Below are 16,249 nucleotides of genomic sequence, written 5' to 3'. Positions count from 1 at the left end.
ATTGAACGAAAGTTTGTTCTATGGTTTTAAAATTTTTTCTCAGAATTCTCATTCAATAACTCAGCAAAAGGTTCATTCATATTTGTTCTAATAATACGTAATTCTCCGGATTAGCTCATTTCAAATCGCTACGAGCAAAATAATAAAATTGCATTTCAGTGGAGCAATCGAAACCAACGAGCAATCGAAAATTATGATTTCAATATTTGGTCGCAAAATTTAGTTCATAAAACTGTTGAGCTTAAAAAAATTTCGAGAAACAGCACATACTTGTGCCAAGACCTGCCAAATAAGAAATTCCCAGAATTAGACAAAAAAAATTGTAAGCTGGAAGAAAATGATACTTTGCACCGATGTTTTGCATCCATGTAATGATTGACGTTCTAAACGTTCCGCTCTTTTAATCAAAATTGTAAACTTTCTCAAAAAATAAAAAAAATAATATAACATTACATAAAGGAATGTAACAAAAAAATTCACCTTGAGATATTTTACCAATAAACTTATGGCCATTGTCAGTAGTGGATAAAAACAAGGAAATCAACCACCAGCAAAATTTGGCCTGTTCTCCAAACGCTAATCGCGCATGTCGAATAGGGCCAAATTTTACTACTTGTTGATTTCCTTGTTTTATCCACTACTATACATTCTCTCTATATTCACTTCTTTTATATTTTAAACCTATCATTTCTTGTCTCACTTGGTGCAAACCATTAGTGTCGAGTTAAGCTGGTAATTAATCGTTATCAGACGGATAGTTTGGGTTCTATCCCCACTGACTCCAGTGGACGTCCCCAGATACTAGTATAAAACTAGTGAGACCGTGTAACAAGCACGTAAACAAACTTGCGAAAAAAATTGAACAAAAAAGAAAACTTGAACAAAAATTGAAAGAAATATTAAAATAATAAAAATTTTCATATATCCCCTAATCAATATTTAATCAATCTAAAACTAAATCTTTCTGTCTCACTTGGTGTTGTGGTAAAATCATCGAGTCTAGTTAAGTTGCTTTAGCAAACGGAAGGTTTGGGGTTCCTTTCTCACTAACTCCGGTGAACGTCCCCCGACTTTGATGAAATACTATAAAACTATGTGAGATAAAAAAAACCAAATTCACAGTTCCTAAAAAGGATGATCCCTGCTGTAAGACTGTATATGGGACACACTGCGATGGGTATGCAGTCAAAAAACACTGAGATCGTTGGATACACAGTGATTAGTGTTTTTCAGTGTAACTTGAATAAAAAATCCAGCTTATTATTTATTCTAAATCTGGTATTAATTAAGAAAAAAGGTCTAAATCTAAAATATCAATAAAACCCAAAAACTACATAACAGATAAATTAAAAGAAGAATAATTAAGTTCTTGAATATTATACTTATAAAAATGCTCTCTGAATTGATTTCTTAGTATGACCATATCTATATCTATGAAGATAAATACATAGTCTAGATTTCCTATTTCTAAATCTATATAATGATATATGTTTATAAACATTACACATACTACATGTTAGATATTGATCAGGATCAGAATAATGATATCCCAAAGGTTCTATATAATCTTTCACTTTAACCATATTTTTACATACATGATAAGAATATTCTAATTCTTTACAATTATTACAACATTCTTTCCAAGGTTTATTTATACACTTATTGCATTTCGTTTTCATTTTTCGATAAATTATTTTTTGATTATTTCCCTAAATAAATACATCATGTCTCAATCAACTAATACTAGTGTCATAAACTTCTGCGACGCCTGTAATTTATCCTTTGAAGGAAAGAAGGGTTTATACAGACATCAATCATACGATCTCAACATAAGGAACTATTGGAGAAAATGTTGGAGTCTGAAGAAGAAATCTCGGAGAAGGTGTATAATTCGGATGAAGATGATTATATTATTAAAACTAAAGCCAAAACCGAAAACAACATCTACTCTAAAATTAGATCGGCGAAGAACTACTCACTCATATAGTCATAATCGTAAGTATCGAGAAAACACAGAGGACTTTGATATAAACTCCAGTCAGAACATGAGAGAGTTTTATATTACAGATAAAGGTGGGAATTACATTGAAGATATAGATGAAGCAACTAATTACTCTTTAGAAGAAATTAAAAACTGTTATCAGTTCAGAAAAGTTAAGAGTTTTAAATATAAGATCACAGCCGAGTGTGAGTATAAAAAGAGAACCAAAGAAGAAGTTAAAACTACTAAAATATTTTTCAATACTGACTATATTATTAATAACGCAATATATGAAAATGGAGACTTCACAAATCGGCGAAGACGTTTCACGGATGGTTAAACTTTGAAAAGGAAATATTTGAAGGTTTTGGTTATGATTTCGAGTTTCTTGGAATAAGAAGTATTTATTTAAACATTGAACCAACTAAAGCATCTATTGGTACCCATATAGATTTACCAGCTGATCTCAAAAACTCTAAGTCGATATTAAATATACAAAGTTATAAATACAACTGCTTGCAACTAACTATCACCGCATGGTTCCATCCAGTCATAGGTAATGCAACTCGAGAAAGTAAATATGTAGAGAAACTAACTGAACCAAGACAACAACATGAAGATGACTTCGGCTATATATTAAGAATACAGAAATTATACAATATTATTATTTGGTGGAGGTAATGTAGAATTGTTTAAACAAGTGGATGATTTTATTAAAGATAGAAAAGATGTAAGAATACTAGTTTGGAGTAATGGTCAAATAGAACATTGTGCCCTAATAAAAAATATAAACCCTGTTAGATCGCCCAAATAAAAATAACATTAAATATTTTTATTGCGATAGGTGTACCTATTGGTTTAACTCACAAATTAAATATGATAAACACGAATGCAACAACTCATTCAAGCCAGAGATTGTTTGTCCTAAGAAAAAACATATTACTTTTTTAAATGAACACAAACGTCAGAATATAAAAATATTATAACTGCCGATATAGAATGTTGCATTGTTGAAGTCTCAACTAATGGTTATGGCGAAGCATGGTCGGAGACCCATAAATATGTAATAGCTGAACATATTCCAATAGCTGTGGGTTACACCTGGCGAGGTAACTTCAAGCATTACTTCGGTCTAGGCTGCATCAAAAGTTTTGCTAGAGATCTATTAGAAATAGAAACAGAGAATATTTTCAAACATAATGAAAAGATGATATTCACAGATAAATTATATCATGAAACTAATAACACTTGTCATATCTGCAGCAAAACATGTATTAATAAAGTAAGAGATCATTGTCATGAAACTGGTAAATATAGAGGACCATCATGTAAAATATGTAATCTAAGATACAAACAACAAAACTTCATTCCAGTAATATTCCATAATGGCTCTGGCTGTGACTTCAACCTACTATACCGTGAACTCTTCAAACAGAATAATGATAAAAGAAAAGTAGATATCATACCACTAGCTGCTGGAAGTCTAAGTCGTTTAGCATTGGTTGTCTCAAATTCTTAGGTAGTTATAACTTCTTAGCTATGCCTCTAGATCAAATGGCAAAGATATAGGGATGTAAAGCTAAAACATTATATCCATATGAATACTTGGTTTAGATGAGTTGGGCACCACGACGAAGTCGTATGGTAGTTTCACTACCAAGGGTAGCAAAGCTACCTACCAAGAAGTTATAGGTAATCTAAAAAAAGAAGACTTCAAATCCTCTCTACATAATAAATTACCAACACAAGAAGTAGATAACTTTAATAATGAAAACAGTAATAAAACTGGTAAAGATCTAACTATAGAGTTTTTACAGAATGATGTGGAAATATTAGATTACTGCTTGAATGAATATGTCAACTTAAGTATGAAATAATTTGGACTCAACCCACTACACTGTAAGTCTACCAGGTTATAGTTTTGATTGTTGGTTAATGTCAAGCGGTATTACATTAGCTACATTGCAAGATAAACAAATGCTAGATGATTTTGTTGGAGCAAAGAGAGGTGGTATATGTGGAATAATTGGTGATAGATATGTTAATAGTAATAATATGGCAGAGCATGATCAAAGATCCATCTGGTACATAGACGCAAACAACCTATATGGTTACGCAATGATGCAAAAGCTACCTTATCAGGACTTCCAGTTTACTACTACTACTATTCTTGATACTATATTAAATACTCCAGATGATAGTGATCATGGTTACTATATAGTTTGTGATATTGATTATACTAATGAATGTAAAGAGAGAACAGAACAGTTAGCACTAATGCCTAATAAGAGAAAGATAAATGATAATGAATTAGGTTACAGAGAAAGAGATGGAGGCAAGGCAAGATCAGAGAAATTAATCTTAGACTAAAACAACAAAACAGAATATATGGTTCATTATAGGATGTTAAAGTTCTATGTTAAGATGGGAGTAAAAGTAACAAAAATACAGAGTAATTAAATTTAAGCAAGATTATATATGTAGAGATTATATACAAAACAATACAAATAAAAGAGCAACAGATAAAACTGAAGCAGAAAAGGATGTAAGGAAATTAATGAATAACTCCCTATATGGAAGAATGTGCATGAATCCTCTACACTTCTTTCAAAGCAAGTTCTTGTATGATGAAGAAAAGATAATGAAAAGTGTAAGTAAACTAACATTTAAGAATATAACTAGATATAGAGATTATAGCCAAATAGAATATATAAAGAAAAAAATAGAATGTAGCTCACTTGTATATGTAGGAGTAACAATACTCGAACTTAGCAAATTACATATGTTTGATGTATTCGATAATATTCTACAACCATCCCTCAAAGATCTAACACTTCACTATATGGATTCGGACAGTTTCGTATTAAGTTATAGTGAAGGTAAAGTTAGTGATGAGCATATGGACTTAAGTAATCTAGACATACCTATAAGAACTAATAATAAAGTCCCCGGCAAGTTTAAGCACGAGCTGGGGAGTAGGATTATTTAGGAATTTATAGCATTGTCCCGCAAAGCATATAGCTTCAAAAATTATCCTAAAAACACTAAAGAAAAAGGAATAAAGAAGCATAATAATGCTAGGCAAATAGATTATTATGATGCATTAAGGAATAATACACAGAACAGTAGATGAAAGCAGAATACAAAAAGTTAGGGATAGCATGACAACAAAAACAAGTAAGATTAGTTTAAATATATTTGATGGTAAAAGGTTTTATGTAAACAAAAAGTTATCCACATGATAAGGAACTATATTTATTTAAAAGGGATTTGTTAAATAGGATCCGAGAAGCGGCTTCATCGATTAAGAAACTAAATAAGGATAAGGATAAGGATAATGATAAGGATAAGTATGTAGATAAACTGATCTGCGAACAGACTTCGTCTGTGGCAAGCCAAGCAGGTTGGGGTACCAAGGACTTCGTCCCCTCCATGATTAATGATATCAAAGATTTAACTATAGATAGCAATAGAAAATTAATAGAAGCAGCTATTATATTATATAATGAGTTATTATAATTAGTTATTTTAATTTTAATTATAGATCTAATTCATACTTAGTATAATATTTTCATATAAAAAATGACTAAGCTAGATGAACTTATAGAATTAAACTATCTAGAAAAACAAAACAGAAAGAATAGATTAGAAGATAAATTAAAACAACAAGAATATTATGGTGAAATAGAAGAGTTATTTGATCCATCTTAAACAAACTAAGATGATCCAGCAAGCTGGCTCCCAGTTTAATGAAGCTTTAATGAAGTCCAACGACAAAGCTGTAGAGAAAGCTCGAGATAACCCAGGAATTTTAGTAGATAAAGACACAGCTCAAATTAATAATTTAAAGTCAGTTCAATCTAACCCTCAATTAGAGTTAAAGTTCGGAAATTTAGATATCGGTGAATTTGAAATGAACGATGTTAAACTAATTTACCACGAAAATGCATTTATAGTTAAGGATAACATATATGAATTTTCAGATGTGTTTATAAACTTTCTTACTAACCCAAATATAAAATATGGTGAAATCGAAGAAGATTAAAACAAAATTAAAAGGTTTTTATTTGATATTAAATATGATTTAGGAAAGGGGATAAGAAAAGTGCTAGATATAGAGCAATAAAACGTATAATAGGGCTAAAAGATGATGTATATGGAAATGGATTAAATAGCAAAGCCAACCCAAATAGTTTAATAGGAAGATTAGAATTATTAATACTAGAAACAAAAACTGGTCATGATGGATTATTTGATGAAATGCTAGATATATCTAAGCAACTATTATCTATGAACATTATTAATCAAGAGCAACTAGATAATTTTGTTTTTAACTATGGTAAATGAATAATGATGGAAAAACAAGAACAACAACTATTAGCAAAAGAAGTATTCAGTCCTCAATTAACAAAGTTTTGAAGAGAAAGAATAATACCATTATATAAAGATGAAACATGGTCAGCTGATTTAATTGATAAGTCATCTCTAAGTAAATACAATAATAATTATAAATATATATTAACAGTTATAGATATATTCACAAAATATGCATGGGCTATTCCATTAAAGAATAAATCTGGTTCATCTATAACTAATGGTTTTAAAATAGTATAAAGTGAACATCCACAGGGTGGCTCTGAACATAGAAAACCAGAAAAGTTATGGGTAGATAGAGGTAGTGAGTTTTACAATAAAACATTTAAATCTTTACTTACAGAATATGAAACAAAACTATATTCTACTTATAGTGATTTAAAGGCTGTGTTTATAGAGAGATTCAATAGAACATTATTACATATAATTAATAAACCAATGTTCATCAATGGTGATGGTAATTGGGTAAATATACTAAATGATGCAGTCATAACATATAACAATAACATTCATTCAACAATTAATATGACACCAGTTGATGCTTCAAATAATCCTGATAAAGTTAGATACTATGTTAAATCTACCAAAGCGACACCATTTTAAAGTTGGTGATTATGTTAGAATTGCAGATAAACGTAATATCTTCTCTAAAGGTTAGACTTCTAATTGGAATAGAGAATTGTTTAAAGTCAATGAAGTTCTAAAAACACAACCACCAACATATAAAATAAAAGATATTAATGGAGAGATAATAGAAGCTAAATATTACGAACAGGAAATATTAAAATCCGAGGTTGACTTTGAATCTAATAATAAAGTTTTAGAATCATTAGACATATTTCTTACTGTAAACAAATACAAAGATGACAAGAAATAGATTTAACCAAGCGAAACATCAATGGCGAAGCATGACCGGAGGTCCATCGGGGAACCCGCTTCTCGGATCAACATCAACAAACATCTTAACACTAAGTAAGGCTCGTGGGTTATTCCTAGAAGATAATGATAATATTGATAAGAAGGATACCTATAAAATTACAAATGTTCATCCTCCAATAGATGAAAAAGATGTTAATGAAGAGTATTGTAACAATAACTTATCATCTTCTGATAATAAAATAGATATTTTAAGTAAAAACATAACTGAGCTAAGAAAAGGTGAATTTGATAAAGTCACAACTAAAATATTACAACTAAATGAAACACAAGTTAATGATTAACGAATTAATGAGTTTTTTGAATCAGCAAATGAAGTCACAAATGCTGTTAACTTTTATAATAAATTTGCCGCTGATACTATCTCTAAATATAATCAATTAAAACAAGAATTTGATAATAATAAGTTTAATCAAAATATTACCAACATACATATAGATGATATGTTTACTAACGGTCTAAGAGAAATGAAAGAATACAATAAATCTCTTAGAAAAATTATAGTACAATATATAATAGCTATAATTTTAAGAAGTACGTTAGTTGATAATAAAGAGGAAGCAAGACTTGAGATGCATTATGGTTTTAAACAAGAAGATATAATGAAAGAAATAGAAATTTTTTTACTAATGAAAATAAGCAAAGCTATGACGGAGTCCATGACCAATCCAACAGCACCGAGTGAGAGATTTATATCCCAACTTGTCAACCGTTAATGAACAATACAAATGAAAAGATTCAAGTCAATAGTAAATTTAATAACAACATTAACATTATAAAAGATATTAAATTATTATGAAACTGAAACTAATAACTATAATAAGAAGTTAAGTAGATATAAAATTATATTAACGTAGCTGAGATAACAGAAATAGTATTATCATCAATAGCAACAACTGCAACAACAACATCAGTTGCATTAACAGTTATAGGATTACCTTATTCTATACCAACAGCTTTTGCTACGGCAACTGTTTGTGGTTCATTATCAAAAACAATTAATACTAAAATAAGAAATAAAATTATAAAGTATTCACAAATGTATATTTTAAGTAAACAGTTTAGCGACAAGTTTAATAAACTATATACTAAATCACTGAAAGATAATAAAATAAATAATGATGAATATAATGAATTAGTCAAGGTATATGAAGAATATAAGAAGAACAAGAAAAACAAGCTGAGTATTTTTTTAAACTAAAGTTAATAGTGTTTAGTAATAATAGTATAATTAGTAATAATAATATTAGTATTAATATTTATCGATAATCATAAACATAATATAAATATAATCATAATCATAATTATAATATAATAATAATCATAAACATAAACATAATATAATCATAATCATAATCAAATAATTATCTCTTCTTAGTGCCTAAGTATAACCCTCTTCCTTTTTGTACTACCTTTATACCTTCACCAGTAGTTGCAAATTTATTTAAATTAGGTGTGGCTGATAAAGCAGCTCTAGGGTTTCTACTTGCAGCTGCACTCCCTATTTTACTTGCTATTTCTGATGCTCTTACTGAATTATTAGCAACTTTCTTTCCAAAGTTAACTGTAGCTCTACCAACACTTTTAAAGAAATCTTTCAATCCCTCTGCTTCTATTGTTGCATCAGATACTGTCATTGATTTATTCCTTCTACATATAGTGCAGGATCCTCTTAACATTTTAGTACCTTTTGAAGTAATAGCTCTATGAATTGGTTTTGAACTTATTTAAAAGACTCATTTCTATATATAAAAAATAATGGAAGTTAAAAAGTATAATCCCTTTGTTGTCATTAAGCCTAAGCCTAAGCCCAGGGTTAAACCTAAAGCCAAACCCAAACCCCAAACTAAACTTGAAGCTAGAGGCTTAGCTCTAGAGAAAAAGAAATTAGATATTATTTATGCTAAGGGTTTTGTTAAGACTAGTAGGAAATAGTTTGATTATCATTGATTTAGTCATTGTTTAGTCATTGGTTAAGTCAATAAATATATCATTTATTATAACTATGACTTAATTATAACTAAGACTATGTCTATGATATAATATCAACCATCTTATTACCATTACTATTCACACTAATAACCTTTCTAGTTAATACTAATGCATGACATAACATCGGCAACTGCAGCACTAAATTTAAAATTAAATTGTATTGGTTGTGGGCCTATATGATCACTTTGATATCTAGTATCAAATACATATATTCTATAACTACTTTTGAATGTTCTATGATTTATATATGTTTTTATATTATGTGGTAGCCCATTATAATCTTTATTAAAGCTAACAATCTCTTTAAAAGCCTCATTATAATTATAAGTACCATAATTAATTTTCATTCTATCCTCGGGATAAAACTCACTACCAATCTTACAATAACTTTCAGTAACATTCATTATATCAAATGTACTTGCATCATGAGTTTGTTCATTAACATTATTATTTTCAAAACCAACTATTATATATTGCGGTCTTTCCATACCACTTTGCATACCGAGATCAAAAGAGAAGTTAGTAGCATTGGGTACATTCGTATAAAATGTCTTCTTTCATAATAACTAAAGTCTACATTATTCTTTTTATTTAATCCTTTCTGCACAATAATTCTATTGTCATTACTAGGAATAATACTGGGCACACATCATGATATATCTCTAATTTCTATATTACCATCATTAGCAACTGCACCAGCACCAGCATTAACTCTATATAGATTTCTATCATTATTCCTTTTTAATATTAGTTTAAATCCTAAACCATATATAATCTTTTCTAAATCATTTACAAAACCAAATAGATCTCTCATCTTAATCATCATATACATATGACCTCGTTCTGCAGCAATATGGTCACCTTTAAGTTGACTATCTCTATTACCTTGATTTCTAACAAAACCACTCTCATATTCATCATCAGTACTAGTTAATAACTTATACATCAATAGATTAGAATGTCTATGATCTATATATTCAATAGTCCTACCACCACTAGTTTCAAGCTTAACTGAACTAAATAATGCCATCATGCCATAATTAACTAATCTGATATTAGCATCATTAGCAAATACACCACCAGCATCATCTGATACAACAAACTCTATCTCTAGATATGAATCACGCAAATTGAAATGATTCTCTTCTCTATTGAGTATGATATTAATGTTAGTATTGATTGTATTCATTGTTGCCAAACTATTTGGTTTATATTTTATAATCTTACTTTTGTGTATATCATTATTATAACCATAAGTTGTATTCAAATTAAAATCCATTTTTATAAGATAAAAAATGACTGATAGTTTAATCTTATGGGAACTACAAAAGATAACTAAAGAATTAACTAAAACTAAAGAAGAGCATACACTTAACTTTAGAATGATAAAGCCAACAGAAAAGTGTAACTTTAGTGAACCTATACTTAATACAACAAAATTAGGTTTAATTAGATTGTCTGTTTATAATTCTGTGTTTAATATAACTGAAAGAAATAACCAGTTTATATTTACTAATCCTCAATCTTTGCATCAAATAGATGCATCCAAAATATTTATTATACCACCAGGGTCATATGAGCTAACTGATATAGCAGATATAATAAAACAAGAAACAAATAATGTTATAATACAAGTAGATAAAAATACAATGAAATGTAAAATGGAAGTGAAAAAAGGTGTTTTTAATTTCGCTGTAGAAAACTCGGTATCATCATTACTAGGATTTGATAAACAATTATATTCAAGAGGTAAGTATACTACAAATAAAATTATTGTTATAATGGGTTTCAATACTATTAACATTCATTGCAATATTATATCTAGAGCTAAAGGTAATGGTAAAGATACAGACATACTATATACTTTTAATCTAACTGAACCACCAGGCTATTTGATAAATATCATACCAACTAATATTATATATCAATATGTAACTAAAGATAGAATAGAATATATAGAATTTCATATTAAAGATGAGCATGGAAGACCTATAGACTTTAATGGCGATGTATTAAGTTTTACTTTGCATCTAGTGTAACTAGCAACTTTGTTGATCTGACGTAGTCAGCTGGGCGAAGCCCCATTTAGTGTAACAGCTAGGCAAAGCCTTGTTTTATTATAATCATAACATATTTGAAAGTATTTTTTCCTTAAAAAAATGTTTAGTATTAAATGTGATGAATGTAAAAATAAGTCCTGGGCTCAAAGTTGTAATTGGTGTCAGGGTAAACCATATCAATGTTTTGTATGTAATAGAGTTATAACATATAGAGATAAACATGATCATTTACTAGAACATTTTTATAATCCCGATCAATATCTAACATGTAGAAAGTGTAAAGTATATAAACATATCTCTGTTTAGATTTAAACAATTCTATTTTAGGTTATGTACATATTCACAGATTAGTATAGTTATAAATTATAATTAAACATAAATAATAATTATAATTAAATAAATATATAATTATAAACATAACTATACCATATTGAAAGATTAGTATAGTTATAAATTATAATTAAACATAAATAGCTACAAAACTCTCCGATCCCAATTAGTTCTTAGTTTACCATTTATATATTCATTTTTGGTGATATCAATGACAATATAATTATAACGCTCTTTCCATACTTTATTACATATATTAGCAAAATCGTTATAACTAAGTTCAACATTATTAAAGAAATCTTGATATATTGATACGAGGACTTTACCTCTTTGTTCAAATAAAATAAATAGATTAGAATTCTATCTAACACTCTGCCTATCCAGAGAGAACAGGTTTTGATTAAGATATATTATATTGCAATTATTATGTCTATCTCTACAAAAGTATTCATTAATAACTGGTTCTTTGGCTCTAACATAATCGAATATCATTAGTTTCTTTAAGTATTTGGGTAGTTTATCAGGAGATGGTAAATCTTTTATATCTTTAATAATTTCTATAATAGCTTTATCGTTTATTCTTTGTAATCCATTGTATTGATCACCAGTAGGTCCAATGATGTATAGCTTATCAAAATATATACTAGCTAGAATTAGTTTTTTAATAAGAATGTCTTACTACATTCACTAGGATCAGATTTTATACATCTAAAGTTATCTGGGAATGTGGCTTCAGTAATTTTATCATCATTATTTAGCCATGATTGTAGATCTTTATTTATATTTACAGAGATACTGTTAGTAGGACTATTGTTATCAGGTTTACCCCTTTGATGTTTTCCATCAGATAGATCTGCGCAGCAGGTTCCTGATGTATAAAATTATCATCTGCGAAGCAGGTTCCCTGATTAACATTATCATTAACATTATCATTGTCCTTGTCCTTATCATTAACATTATCATTAACATTATCATTATCCTTAACATTAACATTATCATTATCAATATCATTATCATTATTATTATCATTAACATCATCAGCATGATCATTAACATTAACATTATCCTTATCATTAACAGTATCGTTAACGCTATTATTATCATTATCTTTATCATTATCATCTGCGAACGAGCTCTGCTCGTGGCTAGCCAAGCAGGTTCCCTGATTATCATTATCATTAACATTATCTTTATCATTATCATTAATATTATCATTATCATCTGCGAAGCAGGTTCCCTGATTAACATTACAACCTAAACAAAAACACTCAGTGTATATTTCAGGACATTTAACTTGATTAACTAGAATATTTAAAGCACTTTTAATTCTAAATCCTCTATCAATAAGATGGATCATATATGAACAATAAGCCCCACAATAAGATTCATCATATTGTTGTATTCTTTCATTAGAGCCTAGATCAACATATTCTTCTAAGAATAATGGTGGAGTCTCAACACCAAAACTATCAAAGTAATACACAGGACCACCTTCTCTTCTTATAACTAAAACCCAATGTGTACCTTCAGTTGGATGCAGATTTCCAATAATATTAGAGTTAGGATTGGTAATCTGCGAAGGGGCTCCGCCCTTGGTTCCCCAATCAGGTTCCCCGATACTATCTGGAGTTTGATATCTCATTACTATTTTAATTGGTGTTTGACTTATATCTTTACCTATATCTTTTATTCTTATATCGCTCATAGCACTATTATCAATATTATTAAATTTATTATTGAATTCCTCAAAAGTTAGGATAAGCATTTTTATATGATTGATTTAATAAGTCTAAGTCTAAGTCTAAATCAAGTCTATATTTGATATATAAAAATGGAGGCGGGTAGTGTAGTTTTTATTTTATTTTTAATAATGATACTTTGTTTTATATTTTATAATTCGATACCAAGTAAATATACAAAACTAGAAGAAAGCTTTGGTGGATTTATGAATAGGAGTCTAGTTAGATTTGAGTATGAAAATTCACCATTACATACTATTGTTTATGGTGGAACTGGTACAGGGAAAACATGCTTTAGACAATACTTAATTTTATACTCAGTCCAAAATCAAGACCAAAACCAAAACCGGGACCAAAACCAAGACCAAAATCAAAACCAAAACCAAGACCAAGCTAAAAATATAGTTATAGTGTGTAAAGATGACAGAGACTGGATAGATCCTGAGTCTAATAAGTTTTATACTGGCTTTAATAAATGTGATATAAATATGATCACAAAAAACAATATGCATAAATTTCAAAATTGTAAGAGTACTTGATGATATGGGTGATAGGTTAAATAAGGATATGGCTTAATTATTTTACTGAAGGTAGACATTATAATATTCAAATGATTGTAATGTGTCATAAACCAGCTCAAATAATTAATACGGCAAGAATGAGTTGTGATACTATTTATTTAACAACTTATAATGGACTTGATCTATTTTAAAACTTAAAGATATATAAATGTGAACATGACTTAAGTAAAATAATTAGTGAGTTAAATAGTAACCATTATAATAGTACAGATGGAATGTCAGTTGAATTTCGTTATGGTATAATTAAATATAATAAGAAGGAAAATACTTTTATTATTATTAATAGTAATAGAACAATGATATATGATTCAAGAGTTGGTTTCCTTGATTTAAAAGCTCTCAGTTTAAAAGGTGAATTAGAAAGAGAAGATATAAATAAACTTATAGCATATATGAAACCACTCATGATTAATGCAACAGATAGAAATACCATTTATCATGATAATTATCAGTTTTATTTTAATAAACTTCTTACTTTAAATAATATTAAAATTCAGAATGATGTTTTAACAAAAGAGATGGTTAAAGCAAAAGGTTTAAAACAATTATTAAATATTGGTGGAATTATAGGTTAGGGTTTAGTTATAACTAGTTATATTATCCTGATTTAATAATAAAAACTGTTGGAGCCGTAGCAATGAGTGCAAGCAGTATGTTGAGTAGAGCAAACACTTTGGTTAATGTTGGATATGGAGATGATCTGCCAAGCAGGTTCCCTGATGGTGAAACAGGGATAAAGTCCTATATGGGAAATGATTATACTGATCTACGAAGTAGCTTTGCTAATATGCAAAGTGATTATACTGATGGTGAAACATGGACAAAGTCCTATTTGCTAAGTGATTATACTGATACACAAAGTGATTATACCGATTTAAAAAATAGTTTAGTTAATGGGGCACGTAAACTTGTTACACCCTTAGAAAAACTACAAGAAGAATATATAAATGAAGAGATGGGAATTTTGAATAGAAAGGGAGGAAAATTTTTAACCAGACTATATGGAAATAATGAAGAATTTAGAGAAGAGATTATAAATTTTGTTAGAGATAAATAAGAATTAGACCATGAATTGATTTTAGATAAGAGATGTAAAACTAATACACTCAATACGTTAGGAAATAAATATTTAGCAGAGTGTATCACATCTAGAGATAATACTAAAGATTTAATTGAAATCATGGCTAAATATTATCTGCGAAGCGGTTACACCGATCTGCGAAATGATTAGGTAAATATTATAGTTTACCCTATTATAAATGCTTTTAAAATGTTTAGAGTGTAACTATAAATATGGAAACACTGCTGTTTTAAATTATCATTATGAATCATGCCATAAAGATAAAACTGATAAATGTATGTGTGGTAATATAATACTAAGTGGTATTTGTGCTATTAATTTTTCTCCATGGGGTTGTTCTTTAAAAAATGAATCTAGTTCTAGTTCTAGTTCTGGTTCTAGATCTATATATGACTCTAACTCTAACTCAGACCCTAACCCTAACCTTAACCCCAACCCTAACCTTAACCTTAGCCCAGAATTCTTAATTAGAAGTTGTAATAAATGTAATTATATAAAATCACTAACTGATTTTGATGAGAGTAAGTATACATGTAGAAGTTGTACTTCAGCTAAAGTTAATTGTCCATATTGTGCTTCTGTTGTGAGATATGATGGGATACGGGCTCATGTAAAGAAACAACATCCAGATGTAGAATTACCTAGAGGATTTAGTAGAAATCTGCGAAGCAGTTACACTGATTTGAGTGAGAAAACAGTTAATCCTAGTTGGCAAAGCAAGACTGTAAGTCATTTAGTTATTAGCCAAACTGAGGAAAGTTGTTCGTGTAAATATTATAATTTTGTATCATTTCTTATTAATAATGGGTTAAATATAGAAAAAGTAAAAGAAAATATAATTTTATTGAAGACTATAGATAATTTGAAATAAAAGTATAAAAAAATATCAAAAAAGAGGGAATCACTCTTTAAGAGCGAAAAAAGAGCGATCTTTCTACTGGGGGATCACCCCGAATAAGAGTGAATCGCTCTTAAAGAGTGAAATGTAAATTTTGCTTTGATTTTTTTGATTTTTTGTTTTATTTTTGATTTTAATTGATTTCTGATTGATTTTTGATCGAATATAGAGAGAATGTATAGTAGTGGATAAAACAAGGAAATCAACAAGTAGTAAAATTTGGCCCCATTCGACATGCGCGATTAACGTTTGGAGAACAGGCCAAATTTTGCTTTCA

At 28.8% G+C, this 16,249-nt stretch overlaps 2 protein-coding genes across 3 annotated transcripts in view; one reads left to right on the top strand and one right to left on the bottom strand.

Moving 5' to 3' along the window:
• LOC142341786 (small ribosomal subunit protein eS7-like) overlaps window positions 1-13,462 on the bottom strand; it is a 115,876-nt gene extending 102,414 nt beyond the window's left edge. The window contains exon 1 of the mRNA XM_075393012.1: window positions 13,452-13,462. The gene's annotated coding sequence lies outside the window, so the exon portion shown is untranslated. The remainder of the gene's footprint in view (window positions 1-13,451) is intronic.
• LOC142341783 (phospholipid-transporting ATPase ABCA3-like) overlaps window positions 1-16,249 on the top strand; it is a 62,661-nt gene that overhangs the window by 11,456 nt on the left and 34,956 nt on the right. The window lies entirely within an intron of this gene.

The sequence above is a fragment of the Convolutriloba macropyga genome, chromosome 6, assembly GCF_964194025.1.
Source record: "Convolutriloba macropyga chromosome 6, txConMacr16.3, whole genome shotgun sequence".
Lineage (NCBI taxonomy): Eukaryota > Metazoa > Xenacoelomorpha > Acoela > Convolutidae > Convolutriloba > Convolutriloba macropyga.
Note: the sequence above shows the minus strand (reverse complement) of the source record. Positions and strands in the feature narration are given on the sequence as shown.